Source organism: Ovis canadensis, chromosome 11 (genome assembly GCF_042477335.2).
Source record: "Ovis canadensis isolate MfBH-ARS-UI-01 breed Bighorn chromosome 11, ARS-UI_OviCan_v2, whole genome shotgun sequence".
In the NCBI taxonomy this organism is placed as follows: Eukaryota; Metazoa; Chordata; class Mammalia; order Artiodactyla; family Bovidae; genus Ovis; species Ovis canadensis.
Window position 1 is genome coordinate 59,475,590 of NC_091255.1, and position 16,851 is coordinate 59,492,440.

Genomic DNA, 16,851 nt, shown 5'->3' on the forward strand with positions numbered 1-16,851 from the left:
TAATTTTAAAGAAGAAAATATTACTTTAAAATTTTCTTTTAATGATGATGAAAGGAACAAGTGTTGGTGAGATTGCAGAGAAATTTGAGCCTCATACAGTGCTGGTGCTGCTGCTGCTGCTAAGTCGCTTCAGCTGTGTCCGACTCTGTGCGACCCCATAGACGGCAGCCCACCAGGCTCCCCCATCCCTGGGATTCTCTAGGCAAGAACACTGGAGTGGGTTGCCATTTCCTTCTCCAATGCATGAAAGTGAAATGTCAAAGTGAAGTCGCTCGGTCGTGTCTGCCTCTTAGCGACCCCACGGACTGCAGCCCACCAGGCTCCTCCATCCATGGGATTTTCCAGGCAAGAGTACTGGAGTGGGGTGCCATTGCTGGTGCAGCCTTACCTAAAACAATTTGTCCATCCTCAAAGAGCTAAAGATAGATTTCCTTTCACTTCTAGGTACACACTCCTCTTGAGCAGTGGCTCGAACAAACGAATACTTGTAAGTCAATGTATCTTGTAACATTATCACAGTAGGGAAAAGATCCATCAACAAATGAATGGATATAATATGGTTTATCCATATAAAGGAATATTATTCAGCCATGAGAAGGACTGAAGTTCTGACACACACTGGAACATGGATGGACATTGAAGACATGCTGAGTGACATACTGAATAGTGAAGTGAAAGTCACTCAGTTGTGTTTGACTCCTTGCGACCCCATGGACTAGCCCAGCAGGCTCCTCTGTCCATGGAACTTCTCCAGGCAAGAATACTGGATTGGGCAGCCATTCTCTTCTTCAGGGGATCTTCCAGAACAGGGATCGAACCTAGGTCTCCTGCATTGCAGGCAGATTCTTTACCATCTGAGCCATCAGGGAGAAGCACAAGTATTGTATGACTTCATTTACATGAAACACCTAACCTTGGCAAATTCAGAGAGACAGACAGTAGATCAGAGGTTATGAGATAGGGAAGAATGAAGAGTTATTGCTTAGTGGGTACAGAGTTTCTCTCTGGGATAATGCGAAAGCTCAGGAAATGGATAGTGGTGGTGGTTACTGAACACAGAATGTACTAAATGCCATTGACCTGTATACTTGATAATGGTTTTAAAATGACAGATCTTGTTATATATATTTACCACAATTTAAAAAATTAATGATGCAACATCCCCAAACTATGGAATCGTACACTTTAAAGGGGCAAATTGTATGGAGTATGCGAGTTATATTCGAAACAGTATTTGCCTTCTCTTTGCTCTCAAAGTGCTCTGGGCCTGGGTGTGGCAGGATTTGAGTTTGGAGGTATTGATTACTCCTGGGGAGGTGGGGGTGGCTAATACCCCGATGCTTTACCTGGTGTGTGTGCTATTCTTCACCCCACCTGGTGAGCTATGAGGAGCAGAGTGCCTCACGGGGCAGCTCCCTTTTTGGTTCCCAAGTTATCTGAGATCCAGTCAAGAATACGGGGCGCCGAGAGCGTCCCCAGGCTGGATCCCCTACAACCGATGCGCCCCACCCCCACCGCCACCCAACCCCGCCTGTTCTTCGGGTCCACAGGTCTGCCGTCGTCCCTGCTGCAGCCGCTGGAGGGCGCACCAGCACCACTCCTGCCGGCCGCTGGCTTCCCTCGCCCTCCACCACTGAGCCCTCGGCGGCGAAGGAGGTTGATCTCCTGGTTCACGTCAGGACGGTAGAACCAAGGGTGGGAGCGGGCGGGCGGCGACTTCTCGCCCTGAGACTGCACTGCAGCTGGTGAGGTCCAGGGCGAAAATGAAGCAAAGGCTCAGTGGAGAAAGCAAACGCAGTTCCTTCCTCCCAGGACCCCGTGCCTGCCTGTTAACTGCTCCTCTGCGAGCAAACCTGCACTAATCCCACCTCCTGAGGGGCCGCCTGCCAGATGACCTGAACACTCGCTTCCCCTTAAGACAACTAGATGGCCAAGACCTGGCATCCCTCTGGGGTCCCTGTGGCCCACACTCAACACCTCTATGCCTCAAAACTCGACCCATGAGGGAGGCGAGGGGTCTGAGTTTGGGGGTCCTCAGCAGGTGACATGCCAAGCAAGAACCAAAACAAGGACTGCAGCCCTCTCCTGGCCCTCCTTTCGTCTCCTCCCCCGGCAGGGCTTCTGGTTAGAGCAACCCCCGGGGATTCAGACTGGGTGCTAGTGGCCTCTCCAGGAAAGGACAGCATCCACAGTGAAATTATCACACTGGTGGCCCTGTCCCAGGGCTGTGGCAGCTGCAAGGGTCTCCTCTTCACCTCCCAGTGAAATGACCCTGGTCCCAGGCTAACTTCTGGAAGTGGGACCCTCAGCCAGTTCCCGGGCCCAGACACTGGTCAGTGTCCTTTCTCAGCCTCTGCCCCATGGAGGTCTCCTGCTGACCGCTGTGTCCTCCGTGGAAGCTGCTGATGAGATGCTGTCTGCCCCAGGTGGCCCAGTAAGTCATTTGACATCAAGGGACAGACGTGGTCTGGCTGTCCAGGGTGACAGTGACATCATCACCACCATGGCATCTGAAGAGCAGAGCAAAGGTACTTTGGAGAGAGCCTGTGCCAGGGTGGCAGCTGGGGGCGGGGGAAGGGAATCTTGGCCCAACTCACAGAAACCCTGTCACTACGCTGCAGCTGCAGCCTCAGGAGACACCACTGCCCCAGGACTCAGGACTTGGGGGAAGGGCATTTGAGAAGGTGGCCCTGCTGCCCTCGCTAGAGTCGGGGAACTGGATGCAGGGCTGGTAGTGGGACGCTCCGGCAGCTGCTCGGCCTCCCAAGCAGTGGCTAGCCCTGGGTCAGTTGGGTCACAGAGCAGCCGGCCCCTAAATCATTCTGGGCCTGCCCAAGTGGAGGCTTCCGCTCCAGGTGGATGCCTGGTCCTCGCTATCACCTCCAAAGTCTGTTTCCTTTTCCCTCTGCTGGCTCCTCCAACCTCCCTAGGCATCCTCCTCTTTCTTGGGTGGAGCCTCCAGCTTCCGAAGGCCTCCATGTAAGTGTAACAAAATGCCACTGAAAGGAGCCTGCAGTGTTGAGGAGGTGCCCCCAAGGATCTGTAGGGCAGATGGCTGAGAAGCCCAGAAGGTCTGCATTCTGGGTAGAGAAATGGGTCACCTCTTGTAACTTGCCCCAGCACCCCTGGCTGGCTTTTTCTCCAAGACCTTCCTTCTCTGTGGTTAGCATAGAGGGTCCTGCCCCAAACAGCCAGGAAGGGGGTATGTTCCACCTGCCTCTTCACCCTGAACCCTTGCTGGTGAGATGCTCCCACAGACAGGCTGTGTTGCCCCCTTGGCTCTGCTCCCCTCCTCCTTCCCATTCACTGGGCTCCCGGCCACCCTGATGGGGCCTGTTTAATTGATTCAATTTGTCCAACAGTAAAAACACTCCACAGATGTCAGGCTCCCAGCACCCCACCCCCAGGGAACCAGCAGACACCTGCCAAGGCCCTGAGACTGGAAGTCCTTCCAGGGCCACTACAGCCAGGGTGCAGGGGAGGCCTCTGAACCCCATGATGCTTGCTGGGAGCTGTAGTGGTTGGCCCAACACACCAGAACCAAGGAGTCACACATGATGGCTGAGGGACTCCTCCACTGATGGCATGTGGAGGCATTCTGAACACGGATCAGATTCCAGTCTATCTCAGGGAATTACATTACTCCTAGGTCTTGGACAGGTGATTTCGGAGGTGACTCCTGTGTTTGTCAAGCTGCTGTCCCTAAGCCACCATTAGGACTCCATCAGCAGTGGTTTGGGGGCTTTTCCAGATCAATGGGGGTTGGAGTGGGTGCTGAGGAGTGCCTGGGGCTTGACTTCCTCCCTTGCAGGGGCCCTGTACCTCCTGTTGTCCTGGTGGTCCTCTTGGTTGACACCTCATGGAAGAAAAGATGCTGAGACTCTTGGTTCTCAGTGGGTTGGGGAGAAGGGGCACAGGGGAACTCTGAGTGGGAGGGGAGTCTAGAGATTGGGAGCCCTGTGTCCATAGCCGGGCCAGTACTGCAGGCTGACTGCCTCCTGAGATTTGTATGTAGCCACCATCGCACTGGGAAATGTCTCCAGGCAGTTTCTGGGGGAAGGTGGTGGGCTGGGAGGGAAAGGGACTAGACCTGGACCCCTGACCCCCTAACCCAGCCCAGAGCCCTCTCCCTGCAAGGGCCTCTGGCTCCTGGGGCCACCACTTTCCACCCCAGAGGGAGGCCACTGTGAAGTGATGGAAGAGGGAGATGATTTAGGGAGAGTTTGCACAGCTGGCCAGGCTGAGGCAGGGGCTTTTGCCCCATCCCCCAACCATCCCCTCTGATTAGAAGAAGACTGTCACTCTGAAAACGGTCTCAGGTTAGCAACATCCGGACACTTGGTCTCCGACAAACTTTCCCTCTGGAAAAATCAAGAGACTTTCTATCACTCACTGGGTACATTTTAGAAAGAGCCTGAGCTCATTTTTTATGGGTTCTTCTTCTCCACAAGTCCTAGGAAACAGGGAGAAAGCAAGGGTAAGTGTACTGAGGGACCGAACTGAAAGCGCTTGCCCAAGGTCAGTCCCAGCACAGGCCGTGTTTCAGGCTGCGGGTTCTTTCTCCTGTGTGTGAGCATGCTGGGGGAGGGTGGTTGGAAACGGGACTGAAGGGGAGGCCGGCCCTGGAGCGGCCACTTAGTAGGGTCCGCGGCCGCAGCCTGCAGCTCCCCAGTGGCCCCAACCTGAGCTCTGGGATGGGGGTACGCGCAACGGTGGAACGCTGGCGGTACCGGACCCCCGAGGCGGGGCCCAGGAGGCGGGCTCGCGGTGCCGCGGAGGAAAGAACAAAAGGAGGCCCCGCCCCTCCCTGGCAGGCTCCCCGCAGCCAATTGGCGAGGCCACTGTCAACGACGCCCTCTGATTGGCTGCACGGAGACCAATCGGGCGCCGGGGCCGCGAGCCCCTGCGGCCCCACGTGGGGCGGCGTGCGCCGCTGTACTCCGGCCGCGGCGGGCTGAGTACTTATAGTTGGGTGTGCTGGGGGTAACCGTGCAGCGACTTGCGCCGACTGAAGGACCCCCAACCCTGAGGACCCCCCACCGTCCCGAGGGTCCCCGAGTGCCCTTTGCACGCAAAGCACTGTACCATCTTCTGGGTCATCTGCTGTGCAGGGTTAGGGTCGTGGTTGCTCCCGTTGCACACGTGGAGTGAAGTGACAGCTTCAAATCCACCTAGCCTGTTAGGGCGGAAGCCCCTGGAGACCCGGTTTTCTGACTCTGCTGCTCAGCCGCGGGTCCTCACCTTCCCTGGGGGCTTGAGCCACTCACCGCTGTACTCTCCTGACCTCAGGGGACGAGGAAGGAAGGAGCGTGCCATCTGGGCTTGGCCATGAAGGCTGAAGCGGATCGGGTGGAAGGAAGGAAGAGGCAGTCTGCTGTTGGGTGGTAAAGGGGCTAGGCGGGATCAATTCATATATCGATTGAGTCAGTTATTGACACCTTCTACTATTATCCTGGGGACACAAACAGTGGTGGCCCCAGGGGAGGCTTGGAGGCTAGCCTCCCCCTAGTTTCCATTAGTCTCCCCTCCAAGCTACTCCAAGTGGAACATACAAGAATGTTCTTTATGGCCAGTTGATGTGGTCTTACATTTTTATGGCACCCTCAGACAGAGTATTTGAGGAGAGTTGAATAAATGGAAAATGAATGAATTAAAGGAGAGATGGTGCTGCCCAGGGCCAGCAACAAAGGGGAGCTGTTACCACTTTGACCTGAAGGGTAGCTGTAGCCACAGGAGAGGCCCATCCTGTAGGAGCTCCGACCTTGGAGGGAGGGATACAGCGACTGGCCGGGAGGAGCCAGGTGATATATATACTGACCTCACTTTACTCCTGCCTGCGCCTCTCATCTGCCAGCTCCTTTTTGGCTGAATTCCAATTAACACGGCGCCCACAGGTCAGCCTTGGGCCACAAGGCAGGGCAGCTGGGGTAGGGAAATGGGGAGGTGTCCAGCACCTGTTGGGAAGTGTGAATAAAAGCATCTCAGAAACATTGCTGTTTTGTTTTGTAGGCAGTGACACAGGATGTAAGTGCACGCCTATGCTGAGGTTGTTGAGAAATGAGTGGGGCGGGGTTCGGCCTCCTCTCTGGTGCAGAACCAGTCCAAGCCCTAGGAGTGGGAAGACAACATGCAAGCAGTGAGTTGAACACAGGGCAGAGCAGTGGGTGCAGAGCATGCTTGTCAGTGCGCGTGGGCCACACAGTTCAAGTGCCTCCTTCAGGAGGCCCTCCCTGATGCTCTCTTTTCATTAAGCGGCTGTCACAGGGCACCGCTGGGACCATAAGTCCCAGGGTCAGGGACTGGTCTTGCTCACTGTTGTCTCTTCACGTGCCTGCCTCATCCACAGTACTCAGCACATACTAGAGGGTGGAAGGACCTTTGCATTTTGCCTTGGCATGGTCTGACAGGCTTTGCTCTGAGACAAGGAGTGTTCACACACTTTTCAGGGGGCCTTTCTCTGCCTGGCCAGGTCTCAGTCCCAGGAGGCTCCAAGGAGGGAAGGATGTGTTCCAGGTGTGAAGTTCGTGGTCCAACAAGTTCAGGATGAGGCAGTCTGAGCCAAGGACCCCTGAAAAGTTTGGGGAGGGGAGATGGAAGGAGATGGTGCTTTAGGTGGCTTGGAAGGACAGGTAGGCGTTGGAGCACTGGAGAAGGTGAAGAAAGGCAAAGAGCACAGAGGTGAAACCTCAAGATCCAAGGAGGTGGTTCTGGGAAGTCTGGCTGTGTGTGCACCCCACTACATGGGAGTCAGGGGGCCTGGGCCAAGTACCCCGCCTCAGTTCCCCACCTGTCATATGGTGGTAATAACAGGATTGTCGGGCAGGTTGAAAGAGACTGTATGTGATGTGCTTAGCATAGTCTTGCATGTGGTAATTATGGGTTCAATAAATACACGTGAGCTGTCATTATAAGCATTCGTTGTAGTCAAGGAGGTGGCACTGGGTTTGGCGGGATTTGGGGAGCCTGTCTGGGGGCCGTGGGGGTTGTAGAGTGAAGGTGGCCCACAGGGCAGCAAGGTGGCCTCGCATTCTTCCATCACGTGTCACTCATCCATCAACCACCCCTTCCTGTGGAGCCCAAGGTGGCCTCAGAATCCTTCTCAGCACATTCTCCAGGCAACCCTCTAATCTATTGCAGCTAGCACATAAGATGACCAATTTGCCATCCCTGACTCGGCTGAGATCAGAAGTTGGGATTTGATGGCCTGAAATCAGGAGTGCCAGTTTCAGACCTGGATCCTCCTTCCAGAGAGGGAGGAAGGAAGGAAGCCGGGGCAGGTGGACGGAATGCTACTCGGGTGGGGAGGGTGTGTCCTTAAGAGCACCTTCTGGCTTGCAGGGTGGGGATGTGCAGGTGCCTTTAGGGCTTTCAGAACAGTCCTGACTGAAGGCCAAGGAGGCCAGGGTGGTGGTGCCTGTCAAGGTCAACGAGAGAGATCGAATCAGAAGGAGTGTGAGAGCACAGAAGCACATGGCTGCAGGGAGTGTGGGGTTTGGCCAGGGAATTGGCAGAGCCCAGAGGGCAGGAGGCCAGTGAGTCCCGAACAGAAATGGGGAGAGAAGAGGAGCAACAAGAGCTGGTCTGGGGTTTCAGTGACAAGACTTTCCTGTGAACCTATGTTCTGTGTTCCTGGACCACTCCTCCTTGTTTTAGAAGTTCACCTATGGACTTCCCTGTTGAGCCAATGGTTACGACTCCATGCTTCCACTGCAGGTGCCACAGGTCTGATCTCTGGTTGGGGAAGTTGTGCATGCTGAGTGATGCAGCCAAAAAGAAAAAAAAAAAATCATCTAGAAATCCCGAGGCAGAGCACCAATCTCAGTTTTAAAGGTGGATGGAGTTTCCATTTGTGTTCACCATGCAGCCACCATCCCACCCAGATAACTGCCCCTTCAGTGTCTCCCCAGTGCCACCTCTCATCCCAGACCCAGAAATGTCTCCCTAGAGATTACTTTTGCCTGATCTTTATGTTCCTATTAATGGAGCCACACCACCTGTCCTGAGGCTGTCCTCTTTCCTTAACATAAGCTGTGTGATTCCTCCTTTGCTATACATGGCTGAGCTGTGTTCTTCAGCATCTTCCAGTTTATTCTGTTGTATGGGCATGCCAGTTTATTCATCCAGTGTCCTGTTAATGGATGTGTAAGTTATCTCCAAAATTTAGAGTGCCACTAAATTCTAGTGCAGGTCTTCTGAGTCTGTGCCTGGCAGTGGGGCTGCTGAAGAGGCAGTGTTAGCTTTAGCAGATACCGCTAGTTCTCCAAATGGCAATCCAGACTGCTTTTCTTATTGCCAGTGTCGTGAGTTCTGGTGGCTCCATGCCTGTGTCAGCATTTGAGATTGTCTGTCTTTTACTGTTAGCCACTGGGGGTTGGAGGAACACATCGCACCTCCCAGTCTTCCTAATGCCCTTGTGAATAGGATGCTTACCTGGGTGGGGGTGGTGTTATCCCCATTTATGGGACAAGAGTGGGGGGAGGGTCTGAGAAGTGAAGACGCATGGTCAGCAAGCCCTGGAGCTGCTTCTGGAGTTCTAGAGTCAATTCTTTCCTCACATCTGAAGCCAGAACTCAGAAACTGAAATGTGGTGATGTGGATAGCTGGAAGGCTCTGGGCTTTGGAGGTCAAGACTGGTGCAGAGCAAGGAGAGCTATGGAAGGGACTCTGAGCATTGGAGGAGGGTGGGGAGCAGGAGGGGCTGTGGAGCCGAGGAGGAGGATTGAGTGGTGTCAGCAGGGCCAGCACCCAACTGGTGCACACCTGAGCCCAGGCCCTGAGCTGGTGCAGGGACATAATGGTAAACCCACACAGGCAGGGACCCTGCCCTCACATTAATGACAGTCCTGGGAAGCAGGCAATCAAGGAAATCCACAATAAATACATAATTATAGACTGTGATATGTGCTTTGTGTTGTGAGAGGGCCTGACCTGGCAATGACATCAGGACTGAGAACAAACCACATTAGAGATCGCATTGCCCCAGGGACTCTTAAAAGAGGTGTCCCAGCAGAATCGCAGGAGGTGGAAGTGGAAGTCCTCAGCACCGACAGACAAGCAGCAAGGAAATGAGAGCCTGAGAGACTGGGGTGGACTGAGCAAGATCTAACACTCAGTGAGGATTAATGTCCACAGACACTCCAAAATAACAGTGACTTAAACAAGAGAAACATTTCATAAAAAGCCTCCAGAGACTCCACAGTCATCAGGAACCCAGGCTCCTTCTCCTTCTGTCTTGTTGCTCTACTATTCTCAAATATGGAATCTTCCTCATGATCCGAGATGGCTGCTCAAGCACCAGCCATCACATACATTCTAACAAGCAGGAGAGGAGAAGGGACAAAGAAGAGCATAGCCCCTGTGTTAAAGACACTTCCCATTGCACGTGATGTTGCTGTTCACACTCATTGGCCAGAACTTGCAATAGCTGCAAGGGAAGCTGGGAAATGTGATCTTAACTCTGGATAGACAGGTGCCCAGTTATAGGTTGTGGTTCTATTACTGAGGAAAAAGGAGAAGACATATTGGGGCAACACAGTCTCTGCCCCTGCTGGTAACTGGAAACGAAGAGATGATGCTGAAGGCAACAAATGACCTTTTGTCTCTGTCCCTCTCTGCAGATAGTGCCATTGCTTAGGCCCAGCAGCTCAGAGGCCATGGGGTACACAGAACATGCTGGAGTCTCTACCAATGAACTCTCCTCACGTTTCATCTTATTTTCACAGACAGGGAACATAGGTCTCAGAGAGGCAAGTGGCTTATCCAAGGACCTGTAGTTGGGAGATAGGCCAAGTGAAGCAGACCCTGCTAAGAACTTTCTAGATTTCTACCATCTGGTGAAGGAGGCTCAAGACCATGAAGCCCCCATCACTCCCTTCCTTAAATGCCCAGGGCTGTCTCCGTACTTGTTAAGCAGGACACAGGAGCAGCCATAACCACCCTCCCTCCAGACCCCATCTCTCAGGGGATAGGAGGCAAGGCAGGACCGGAGGCAAGTGGCCAAGCTCTGGATGATCAGTGTACTCTTGGTGCTGGACAGGAACACAGGCAGAAAGGAGAGGACCTGAGAGCTGGCCCTCTTAGTCCCAGCAACCCCCCCCCCCCTCACCCAACCCTGCCATCAGCCCCTCATCTGGGCTAGACAGCAGTGCTTCCTGCCCTTCCCCCTGCCCCAAGCCAGAACTAGGTTTTCAGCAGGAGCAGGCTCCAGTGGCTTTCCGTGCCTTCAGGGTTTGCTTGGCCTCTTCAGTGTGTACCCTTCCTGTCCCATGATAAAAAGCTGCTGGATACACCTTTTTATGGCCAGGTGGGCTGGGGAGCACCCAGTTTGTGTTGGGAGCACCAGTTGGGTTTCAAGTTCAACCCATCATCCCGCAGTAGCAAATAAATATAGGATGTTGGGTTAAATTTATCATTTTATTTTATTATATCCCACATGGCATGTGGATCTTAGTTTGCTGACCAGAGATTGAACTCTCCCCCCTTGCAGAGAAAGCATAGAGTCTTAACCACTGGATTGCCAGGGAAGTCCGAGGATATTGGGTTAAACTGAAATCTCAGACACTGAATAATTTTTAGTATATCCCTATTACCATGGACCATACTTATACTAAACGTTATTTGTTGTTTATCCGAAAGTCTAATTAAACTGGGCATCCCGTATGTTATCTGGTGACCCGGTCCAGTCAGAGGTTGGTCCTGCTGGGGTCTAGTACCAGGCCAGGAGATACAGGCTTCACCTGCACCTGCAGCTCATGCATCCCACCTGGCTTTTAAAGTAAGGCTATGCTCCTATCTCCAGCTCTCCTGAGAATCCCAGGAGCAGGCCCTGATTGGCTCAGCTTGGGTCACATGCACACTCCAAAACCAATCACTGTGGGAGGGGTACTCTGATTGGCTAGGCTGAGGTTACATGACTAGAGTAAGGCCTGGCTGCCAGTATGGCTTCTTCCCACTGTGGCTGTCCCTGGTGCGGTCATCTTGGTCATGGGCTATAGGGGAGGCTCTTTCTGCTGGGTCAGGGCCTTCTGGACCACCGGGACATTGGCCTTGGGCAGGCTTCAAGGGCTTTGGCATTTCCACTTTGGCCAAAGGAAGGAGGCCTTAGGAGGGAGTCCCGCAGGGCTGGGGTGGTGTGGTTTCCCTGCTGATCCCACGGAAATTTTGATGGCCTGAGCAGAGGCTGCCCCGGCGCTGTCTTGTCCTTGGGCTCGTGTCCCTTTCCAGCAGAGTTCCTCCACACCCACTTCCAGACTGCGTCCATCGAAACTCCAAGAAGGGAGCCACTGCAGGGACCTCGGGGAACCCCAGGCCTGGGGTGTTTTGCCCAGGATCAGAGGGGTCGGCAGAAGGTCCAGTAGAGAAAAATATAATTACCCTGTCAGTGCGGAGTCTCCTGACACTCCCCCTGCTCACCGCTGGCCCCTGAGTCTGTTTCTTATAAGTGAAAACAGATTTCCTGACAAGGGGCAAGATCTTTAACTTGTTCAAAACCTCCCAAATAAAAAGAGTGGTTTTAACTTTCCCCTCTCAGCAAACCAAATCGTTGAGGAGGCCTCTGGACCATTCCATCACTGTGGGAAGGGCTGGGGAGCCTGAGGCTCCTGACTGCTGGGAACCTTGGGGCAGAGGGGCTGTGGGAGGCCTCACATTTAGCTCACCCCACCGGAATCTGGAGCGGTTTTTCTCAGTGGAGCCCCAGTCCCCACTCCCAGGCTCAGAAAGAGCAGAGTTCCTACTGGCCTCAGGGCCAGTCTGCCCCAGGGCTAAGAATTCAGGTCTTGAGTTGTTCTCCGCATTGCTGTTTTTCAAGGTGAGGCCAGGGGAAGATGGTTCCTACCCAGCAAAGCCCTAGTTCAGCCTTCCTCTGAAAGCTTCTTCAGCTGAAACGTTTTTCTTCAGATTAAACCAGTTAAAGGAAGCAGCTGTGGATGCCCCTAGAAGTGCTTCTGCCAGGGGCTGTGTTTCCTGGGAGAGGAGCTCCCCTCCCTCCCACTGGGTCCTTGACCTGGATTTCTCAGCCTGCAGCTGCTTTGTGCTCCCTGCCTGGCGCCCTGTGCACAGCTTCTGGGTTTGCTGGATGCTGTGGTTTCTGGGCCAGCCTTCTTCCTGGCTGGGCTCAGGCTCTCAGAGGGCGGGCACTTTGTGTCATCCCCTCCATGCTGCATCGTGGTACCTGGCAGAGGGCCCAGCACACAGTAGGTCTTCAGCACATACTTGCTGAAATAGTAGACGGATGGTTGGGTGAGCAGACAGATGGAAACAAGTTGTGTTCCTGCCAGGAGCAGATCACATCTGCGGGAGGTGAGAAAAGATGTAGGCCGTGTCCTTCTCTGATGGGCAGGATGGCGGATTCTAGGATGTTTGGGAAGGGTGGGAGGCATTGCCTCCTTCCCCGCCAGCCCTGGGTGTCACCAGGGGCCCCTGTCCTTCTCCATCGAGGGAGACAGAACTGGTGAAGGTTTTCCCTGAGCAATGGGTGTTGGCCCGGCAAGCCTGGGGTGCTGGGTCAGTCTTGTTTGTTCTCTGAAGACGGATGCAATCTGCCTCGGGAGCCCCACAGAGTCAGGCTGGAAACACTCATTCAAGTAGGCCCCACTGACCCTGAGGTTGGGGTGGCTTGAGATAGAGAGCGCCTGAAAGCTCAGTCTAAGCAGTGGAAGGGGGCAAAGGACACTGTCAGGGGAACTCGGAGCCTAAGAAAATAAAAGCTTTTCCAAGCTTGAACCTAAGAAAAGCTTTTCCAAGCTCTGCATGGCGTCAGGTGCCCACAGCTGTGTGGTGAGCTTGTTCCAAGCCCTTCTCTGGGCCCTGAGCGGCTCACTCTCCGTCAGCAAAGCGACAGAACAGTTCTTTGGCTGCTCTTTCTGCTTCTGGATGCTGGGGAGGGCCTTGTCCTCAGCCCTGGAGATTTGAGTAGGCTGAATAGACGTTGAAATGTGTCTGAACTTCAGAATTGATGGAAATGCCCGGAGAGCGCTGGCTCCAGATTCCATCCCTTCAATGTAGCACGACACACAGAGGGGCAGTTTGGAGTCCAGCCTATCCTCTTTATGCCCAAATTGGGCCCTCCCAGGTCTCTTGAGGGTGTGAAGTGGGGATGGGAGCCTCTGAGGAGGAGGCGTCAAGATAGCAGAATGTGCAGTCATGGAGCCGCAGCCTGCCCACCCCAGATGGTTCGGTCTCCGGCCTTGATCCCCGTGTTTTGCAGCGGCCTCTCGCCGTGCTGACCAGGCTGGCTAGGTGTGGCCGACTCTTCTGTGCCTTGAGTAACTGACTTCCGTTCCCACCAGAGCTGGTCTGGGCTCCTGGTGAGGAGGGTGAAGGGAAGGGGCCCCAGCACTGTCCGTCAGGGCCCACGTCACCCTATCCGGCATCCCATCGCCAGGCAGGGGAGAGCCAGTTCCCATGCACTGGACCCCAGCAGGCCTGGTGGAGACTCTCCTGGGGGCCTGGGCTGGCCTCAGGAGGACAGAGAGCTTGACGAATAAGCCGCACTCCTGACAGGCTGAGTTCTGGGAGCTGGGGCCTGGGGAAGGGGCAGCCAATAGGGGGAAGAGGGGTGGAAAGGAAGGAGGAACATTGCCACCCCGCCCCAGGACACTGCTCAGAACACCTCCTCTGCTCACCCCAGTTCTCTTCCTCGGTTCCTCTTTGTCCTAGAGTGCTGGCCCCAGAAGCTCCATGCTCCTCCCATCCTCAGGGCTGGGCCAGGGGCTGTGTGGGGCCCCTAGGGCTCCAGGCTAGTTTGGAGGGAGAGAGGTGTGGCTTTGGGGATCCGCCTGGGGCAGCAGGGGGATACACACTTGACACCTAGGTGGCCCCGTGAATATTTGTTGGGGAAGGGTAGGTAGCACCCCTAGTGTACCCAGAGGGAAGCCTCATCAATTCCCAGCGGAGCCACTGGGCAGGCCGGAGGCCCTTGAGTGGAGAAGCTGGGGCGGCTTCCTAGGTACTGAGGTGTCTCCAGGCAGGGGAGAGCGAGGCCCCTGAGGTAGACAGGGGCGTGGAATCCAGCTCCACAGTGTCCAGCTCGGGCCTGTGCATGTCCCCACATTCGGAGCCCTTTCACGTGAAGAGCTCAGCCCAGGGCTCTGTTGGTCAGTCCCTTCCTACCTGGGCAGTGGCGTGTGGCCCATGGAAAAGACCCTGGCCCACCTGTGGGTCCAGACATCCCCCGCTACCTCCCACCAACCTCCCCCGATCTCCTCAGTTGGCAAGAGTCGGGGACCCCGTTTCACAGACAAGGACTCTGCGGTTCGGGGCTGCGCTCCCACTGGCCACCCCGCCTGGCCCACCTCCACTCATCCTTCTCTCTGGAGGCCTGAGGCACTCTGACCCCGGGGGCGCTGGGTGGGGGCTTGCCTTGATGATCCCCAGCCCGTCTGCCTGCCTGGAGCTTGTGCACCAGCAGCCCTGTTCCTGTCACCATCCTGGGTCTCAGCAGGTGGCCTTTCAGAGCAGAAATGGCTTGGGAGGGGTGCTGGCTTGTCACGCGGAGTGCTGGGGAAGGGGAAGGGGTGGCAGCAGAGGGTGGGTGGCAGGATGGATGGAGGTCGAGACCCCAGCTTCTCTCTGGGAGGCAAGGGAGCCCTAAGGGTCACCCTTCTTGGTGCCGCCTTGGCCCACTTCCTCACCCAGGGGCCCCAGAGGTGGGTCTCTCCACGCCTGGCAGGGCCTCTCGAAGCTGCACAGACTCAGGAGGCCGCTGAGAGCCCAACGGGCCACTGGCCTTTGGCCGGCTGAGTGCCTGGGTGACCCCTCGATAGCTAGGCTGCAGAGCCGAGCTTCCCTGTCCCTGGCCTGGGTCTGCTCCCCACCCAGCCCCCAGCCACCTCGCCCCAGCCGGGCAAGAACAATTAAAGCCCCTGTCCCCAATTGGTTTGTGGTATTAAAAACGAATTGCGATCAGCCGGGTTGTCATTTCTACCTGATAAAACATCACTTTTATTGATCTCACTCACCCAATGCCATCACTTATCTTGCTTCAGCATTTCACATAATGGCTCATTTGTCTTGATCCAAGTGCAGTCTCGCATGTTAACCCTTGGGGCTCTGTGGCCTCTCATGTGCCCCCACCCCCAGCCCCCGTCCCTTGCCAGGCCCTGTTCTGGAGGGCAGGAGGTTCTAGAAGGCAAGAGCCACATGGAGTTAAGGCAGGACGAGGGAGGGGTTGGGGGAGGGGAGGAGAAAGTAGGGCTGCTGGGGACGGATCCTTGGAGGCTCACCTGGTCCGGCTGTGGTCCTCACCTGTGTTGCCGTGGTCCCCTGCCTCCCGGCTCTCCCCCACCTGCCCACGTTCCTGTGCCCACTGGCATGCCTCCCAGTTTCCTGGTCTTCAGGGCCCCCTCACTCTCTAACCCAAACCTGAACTCCTGTCCCCACCCCAGTCCCTTAGAGTCTTTCTCTGGGTGCTGGTATCTCCCCAAGGTGCTGGTTGAGTCTGACTGTGGGGTCAGAGTGGGGGATCTCAATCTGATTCTGGACTCCGCCTGGAGACTTCTGTGTGTCCCATCATCCAGCAGACAGTGTAGACCCGTCCTGCACTCAGGCTCCGGCCCTGGCCACAATCCAGCTATTGCTTCTGCCCTTCTGTACCTCCTGGCCATCAGCCAGCCATGTTCCTCATCTCCCTGTCGCCTGCCATGGTCCTGCCTGGACTCTGCCCCAGCACATAACCAAACACACTTTCAGGCTCACAGGGGTCTCTGCCTGCTTCCCCCAGTCCCCACTTCCCCTGACTCTGGAGGGTCTCTGAGCCAGAAACCGTGGTCAGCTAGCACTCCCCTGCTCAGACCCCTTCTGCCACCCATCCTAGTCCCTGAGGCCTCCTCTGGGCTTGCCCTCTCTCCCCCTGCTGCAGCCCTTGGAATTGGGCTTCCCTCCTGAGCAGCTGGAGACCTGCGCAGAGTGGGGGCTGCTAATTCATGTACTCGGTGAATCTAAGGGCTAGGTTGTCTGCCTTCAGGCATGGCTCAACCTGGGAGCTCGGACTGATTGTCCCAACTTCTTGCGGCCCCAGGCCTCCTTCTCAGGAGCCCCGTTTTCATCACCTTCCTTGATGGGCTTGGGCCAGCCCAAGGGAAGAACTTGTCAGGCCTCACCTGTCACACCTGGCTGGTCACATGGCCTTGGGCTTTGTGGAGGAAATGAGAAAGGGGAACAGGGCATGGTCAGGGCTGGCCTAGGGCAGTCCCAGAGTGGATGGGCTGGCAGCATGTGTGTGCCCCTGTGCAAATGGCCCGCAGCTCCTGACACCCCTGGGGTCAGAGCCCCACTACCCACACTGCCCTGACCTGAGCTCCCCTCATCGGGGTCCCAGTTTCAGCTGAAGGGATCCTCCCCAGGAGGTCTTTAGAGGTGAAGAGAAAACAGTGCCCCCCTAGCTAGGGTTCCTGGGGGGTCCTCAGGGCTGCAGCCTCACTGAGCGGAGCTCTCTGGAGGGGGGGCTCACATTGAGATGTACCCCTGCCCAACATCCCCCAGGCCCTGATGGGGACCAAGCATCCATTGAACAATCAGGACTGCTGTTTGAGTGTGACTCCTGCATAGCTGAAAATATTTGTCAAATGAGTAAATTCATGCCTTCGGTGAGGAGAGTGTCTGCTGTCCGGTCTGCCCAGACCCCTCCCCTCCACTTTGGGGACCACCTTTTCTCCCATGCCTGTACCTTCCCCTCCTCCCTTCCAGGGGCACCCGGCCTGGCCACATGTTCAGGCTGGACATCTGACCCACCTTGGGAGAGATCTATCAAGAGAGGGAGCCTTGTCCTGGCAGGGGTGGGGGGGGGGGCGGCATCTCAAAGCCAAGGCCACTCCAAAGCCATTTTGGTTGCGTGTGCCTCTCAAAGGCCCA